The sequence below is a fragment of the Fukomys damarensis genome, unplaced genomic scaffold, assembly GCF_012274545.1.
Source record: "Fukomys damarensis isolate Sample0158 unplaced genomic scaffold, DMR_v1.0_HiC HiC_scaffold_17, whole genome shotgun sequence".
NCBI lineage: Eukaryota > Metazoa > Chordata > Mammalia > Rodentia > Bathyergidae > Fukomys > Fukomys damarensis.
This window is the reverse complement of record NW_022900929.1, coordinates 69567980-69574275: the sequence shown is the minus strand read 5'-3', so window position 1 is coordinate 69574275 and position 6296 is coordinate 69567980.

The window sequence follows — 6296 nt, the reverse complement described above, 5'->3', positions numbered from 1 at the left end:
TTTTTTTTTTTTTTTTTGGTGGTACCGGGAATTGAACTCAGGTTCCAGTAATGAATGTAACTGTATTGTATATCTAGAATGTACCAATAAACTCAATAAAAAAAAAAAAAGAGTCCAACATTTGCACAGCTTTAATCTTCATTCTCTTTCCCTTACTTATTTCATGCACATGGAGGTTCCTGACTCCACTGTCTTCTTTTCCTGAGCTCAGTGCTGGACCCTGAAGGGGTCTCTGGCCTCTGCATGTGGACTTTTTAATATGCACACCCCAGCTCTTCCAAGTCCCAAACAGCCACATGAAGGCCATGAAGGCCATTATGGGCATGGTCACCTGTGGTGCTGTCTGTTCTCATCAGAGAATTCAGGAAGAGGCCTGTGTAGGCGCCAGCTCATGGCTGTTTGGGAATCTGGGGAAAGGTCTAGAAGGGAACACACAGCTCCAGGTAGGCTCACCCCTTGGCCTCAGGCCCTATTCACCCTGTACGGAGAGCTGTGGCTGCTGAGGACAAATGAACACTGATTTTCATGAAAAGCCCCACTCTAGTGATGTAAGTGTGGTATTATTTAGTGGCACACGGAGACTATGGAGCCATGACGAGTTCTGTATAAGCATCTTGACTTGCCATTTTGTTCTGTTAATTAACTTTCACATAAACTTTGCTATATCTTTGTGAAAAACATGTTTTGGCACTAATTGAGGAAGTCAGTCCTTATTTTTACGGAAATTCCCATGAAAGTTTTAATAATTTCCTTAAAATAGGAAGAGCAGAAAGGTAGGCCAACCCTGGCAGTTTTCCTTATATGATTTTAATATTTTTCTTTCATTTATTCAGGAGTTTGATGAGCCCCTTTCTTATAGAATCTTCCAGGCACTGTACTAAAAGCAGATCTTACGATTATAAACAAAAAAGAGGCCAGCTTCTTTTCTCAGGGAACTTACTGTCTAACAGGGGAGGCAAATTTTAAGTAAATAAAAGATCGCTTTAAGAGAATTATATTAATTAATATAAAGACAATGTACATAATTGTAAAAGATGCAAGTAAAGGATGTGACCCAGATAAGTGTTTAAAGAGGGCTTCCCTGAGGAAGTAATTATTGAATGGAGAAACCAACTTGGTTGCTCAAAGAACTGCAGGAGGATAAAGGAGGAGAGAGAATGGTGCAGAGTCAGAGTGACAGGCAGCAGGCAAAATATCCAGATCATTCAAAGACCTCAGAGATCATTATTTTAAAAACAGTAGTGGGCCTGGGATTTAGCTCAGTGGTTCAGACGCCTGCCTTGCAAGTGCTAGGACCCAAGCTTGATCCCTGGTACCATCAAAACAAAGCAAAACAAAAACAGTAGTACGCATTAGAAAGGCTTCTGCAATGTGGGCAGAGTGGCAGGGTCAGATTTATGTACTTTAAGGACCTTTCTGGCTTTATTATGGAGAATATGTTACTAGGGAGTGGGACACGAGGTGCAAGAGGGGGCCAAATAATTGTAGTAATGTTGGGGAAGATCATTATAGGTGGGATGATAAATGGTGATGATAGAGATGGGGAGGTGGGGAGCAGAGCGTGGATTAGAAAACCATTTAGGAAGCAAACGTAACAGGATCCGAAGAGGGAGAGTCCAAGATGATTCTCAGGCGTTATCCCCAGGACTTCTTTGTCAGCATTGAATGGCCAGGAGACTAGAATCAACCTATGCATAAATATGACAAGAAGCAGCTGGAAGAGGAGGAAGGAAGCCAGCAAAGTGTGATCCAGAAACCAGGGCCAGATACATTTAAAGAGGAATATTTTGGATATAGTAAATGATATGAAGACCTAGAAACATCTTTTGGATATGAGGGTGTGGAGATCATTGATAACCTTAACAATATAGACTCAGCAAAGCATGAAGAAAGGAGCTCAAATTAGAGTCAGGATGAAGGCAGAAGGCTGTGGACGTAGCTCAGTGTTCGTATGTGCTTCACAGGCAGGAGGGCTTGATCCCCAGCATCACAAAAATCCCAAACCAAACAAACAAAAACAAAAACAAAAAAGAGGGGAGAGAGAAAATAAATATGGGTAATCCCAGAAATTTGGGATTATACATTTTTACCAAAAATAAAAATGAGGTAAAGGAATATATATATGTATATTTTAATTTTTTAAAAAATTGGAACTACCTGAGGAAGTTTGAGTCTCTATGGAGAAACATGGAAGATCCAAGAGAGAAGAGTTGAATATATTAGAACATATAGATGTTGACTAGGTGTGCGTGGGGGGGTTCCCTTACCCCAGCATTTACCTAGAATCATTGTTTCCTAAAAGCTTTTTGCTCTCTGGGAAAATTCTGAGTAAAAATTCTAGAATTTGCAGCAATAGCAACTGGGATTTTGCTGGGCAGAAAAAAATATCAAGGAGAAGGAGTGACAACTCTGATAATTGAAGGACTGATTTAGAATTCAAAGGTTTCATTGTTTGCAACTGCAGCGGAGCTTGTGATTATGCTGAGTGGGGATGTGACTTATATAGACCAATTTCATCAAGTCTTTCTTTCCGCGGGGTCCCCAGAACAGTGCTACTGTAAGTATCTGTGCTAGTTTCTGAAGCTTGACTTACTCCATTGAAACTGCAGGAAGAATGTGATTTGATTTATGAAAGGAGTTAGCCAGCCGTTCACCTAATTTTGAAACAGTGACAGGAATTGGAGGGAAGAAAAAGGATATTGAACCAGAACTGTACAACTTGCAAGTTATCGAGATGCCTAAGGAAGACAAAGATTTTTCAATATTTGGAGCCATAATTCATTCAAATGAAGTTAAGAAATCAGTGTTCAAAACAATGTAAACTCACTAATGCAGACAAAATTTAAGAGGTTGCTACCTTTTAAGGGGTTTTTGAACTATAGGAAAATATGGACAGTAGGCAGTTTAGCTGCTTCAAATACTTTTGGAATAAGGTAAAAAATAGATTTAAGTACATGAAGTTTCTATGACTATTAAAGCATTAGAGTCTCAATTTAATAAGCTGGTATATTAAATTATTTGCACAATTAGTTGCATAGAAAAACAATAACAAAGTGCTAAATTCTTTGCACATTTGGTTCCATTCAAACAGGCCCTCAGAAGTTTTACACTATAAGCAATTTGCTAAACAAACTTTTAAGACAGACAGTACAAAAATAGGTTTTATTCCAGAATGAAGCATCATAGCTCGAAGAAACTCATTTTTATTTCATTTTTTTTCTCTCATTGAGTTTATTGGTATACAGGTACAGGTACATTCATCATTGGGATCTTGTACCTTTACATGACAGGTCTTGGTTCTCATTGTTTCCTCTTGTCCCTGCCCTCCCTTCACCCTCTCTTCCCCTCCCCATTTGCACTTTATTTCCATTTTTCATTTTCACATATATATTTTTTCCCTTATTCCCTTTCCCCTACCCTTCCCCCTTTCCCTACACCTGTAGACTTTTTCTTCCTATTTCACATTATCAATACTAATTTTTATTTTTAAAAGATTTCACAAAGTCCTAGACTATGAGAAGAAGAGATCTGCTCTTGATTCTTGTATTTCAAAGTACCAAACATGGTCCCCATACAGTGAACACGTTTGGGTGATTTGACATCACATAATTGTGAAGGTGATATATTTGATCATGTGCATCCAAAGAACTCATGAGTTACAGTGCCTTGGAATGTGAATTTTAAATGTATAGAGTTTTACCTGAGATTAGTATTGATAGGAATGAATATGATTTTACTTGGAAACAGGGACTCTGATAGGTCTAGGTTGAATTATATGGGCATTAGGCTAGACTGCTGCAGAAGTAGTGATGGATTTATATTTTTTACTCTCATCAGAGTAGTACACCTGACAAAACACTGATGTTTGAGGATCCATCCTCTCTGCTCCTTTCTTGTCCTAACATTTAGGAACTATCATCTAATTTCTAATTCAAAGTCCCACACTACTCAAAGAACTATCACCTCAAAGAAAGGTTCTAAATAGTCCAAAATAGCGACTGCTTAGCAGTATGTTACTAATATGTCAATTACTAAGTAAGATCATTTTCGCCAAGTCTTAGAGAACGATGAGCTTAAGACCCTTGTAAACCGAGTGTGGGCTGCATAGTTCCCCGTGACAGTGTGTGCTTCCCTCATCCTCTGCTTCAGAAGGCGTCCACATACTGCTACAAACCCTCAGCAGCAGTGTCCATTGTTTGCCTCAGGAAAGTAAGAAGAGTTAAATGGTTGATAAGTTGAATGGAAATTTGAGAAGTTTGGCAAGTTGAAAGGGAATTTTAAGTCCTGTTGCCTGGTTCCAAGTATGTTCTGAAGAAAACTCCCATGAAGCAGTAGGGATCAGACACTATCTCATAAGGGATTTATTTGTGGCAAGGATTATAGCATGCTGGAGGAAATGAGCTGTAAGTGTGCATGTATTTCATCCTTTCAGGTTTGGAACACATAGTTAAGAAAATTTTGATGTACGTCACCCTTAGAACAGCTCTTGGCATGGCTGCTAATTAAGGGCATATAGTCACTAAACTGGTAAGGAAGAGAATTTATTTTATTTAATGGAGATTGAATTCCAAAGTATAGAGGCCACCTTTTCTTTGTTCCCCTGGTTTGCACACTATCCAAGGAAGTTCTTCTGGATTGTTTGTTACTGCTCACATGGAATACTTCTATTGGGTGGAAATCCCTAAATGTCACTTTGATGTTCCTCATGTCTAACCTTTGGCTTGGGCTCCATGATCTTCATATTTTTCTGCATGATAGCTCAGTTAGTTTCTCTCAGCACACATGGAACACACCACTGAATCTTATAGAGAAACAGAACAGGACAAAACAAGAAAAAGAAAAATACCAGAAACCACATGGAGCTTCTTCCTTTTTCAAGAGAGGCATTGTGTAGCGGAGGGTTCAAAGCATGATGCCTCTCATGGGTCTAACTGGACAAAAATGCAAGGGCTCAGAACCTGGATCATGCAGCTGATAAAGGTCTCCTAGGGCCCAGGGACACAGGGAAGGCAGTTATGTGACCAAAGGTGAGAAATAACCCTCATATTGCTCGAGGAATAGGAGTTATCAGTAAGAGATCTCATGAACATATAAGTTAAGGGACAAGGGTTGTCCTCTCCTGTTGATATTATAATTTATGATGGCTGGGTCATGATATAAGAAAGGGTTATTTTTGTGTGTGTGAGTAAAACTATAATAATGAGCTACCTCTGGCACATTTATTTTCATGGAGAAGATGATTAACATATTTGTAGCAATTGGCAATATGATGAAATCATAAAAATTCATAATAAATAGCAACTTTTTCCATAATTATGCTAAAGGGGGACAACAGAATGTTAACTTACATTGGTACTATAAAGTACATTGATATTTAGATATTAGAAACTACATGGATATTTAGAAAGAATTTGATAGGTCTCTGTGATAAGTTCTGTACTATACAAAGGTGTGAATTTATTCAAAGGATAGAAGGAAAAGAGTAAATTCTTTTTGGTTTTCATTGACCAAAATACATGATTAAATTTTACTGTGTCTATAAACAATGGCTTACTGAAAGTTTTGAGTATATTTGAAATAAAAATTAAAACCTCTATAATAATCACATTAAACCCACAGTTACTCAGTGTGAATGTTCATAGTTAGGATCATTAAACTTTAAAAAAAAATCTTTTAGTTGAAGCAGTGATAGAGGGATTATCCATAATAAACTTTCCAGGACAAAAATTTAAAAATTTATTATTCCTTCTTCTGGAATCATTTATTTTTCAGCTTAATGTGTAAAGAATTTGAAAGTCTAATTTAAAGCTTTTGGTTTGTTTTTTACTTGCTTGCAGTGCTAGGGGTCAAATCCACAGTCTTGCATATGCTAGGCAAGCCATCTATCGCTGAGCTATGTCCCCAGTCCTGAAAGTCTAATTTTTAAACTCTACTGAGTCTGTATACAGTTGTAGGGAAGGAGGAGACTCACTTACCAGTTTTTACTACTCTCACAAATGAAGTTGGAGATTCAGTCTTTTACACTGAACAGGACAGAGGAAGATTCAGATTCTGATTTTTTTTTTTTATTGAGTTTATTGGTACATTTAGGGATACAGTACAGTTACATTCATTGTTGGGATCATGTACCTTTACATGGCAAGTCTTGATTCTCATTTTTTTCCCCTTACCTCTGCCCTCCCTTCACCCCCTCCTCCCCTCCCCATCTACAAACACTTTATTTTCATCTTTTCATTCTCTCACATTTTTTTCTTTTCCCTTTTTGTTCTTCCCCTATGTATCACACCTTCCCTACA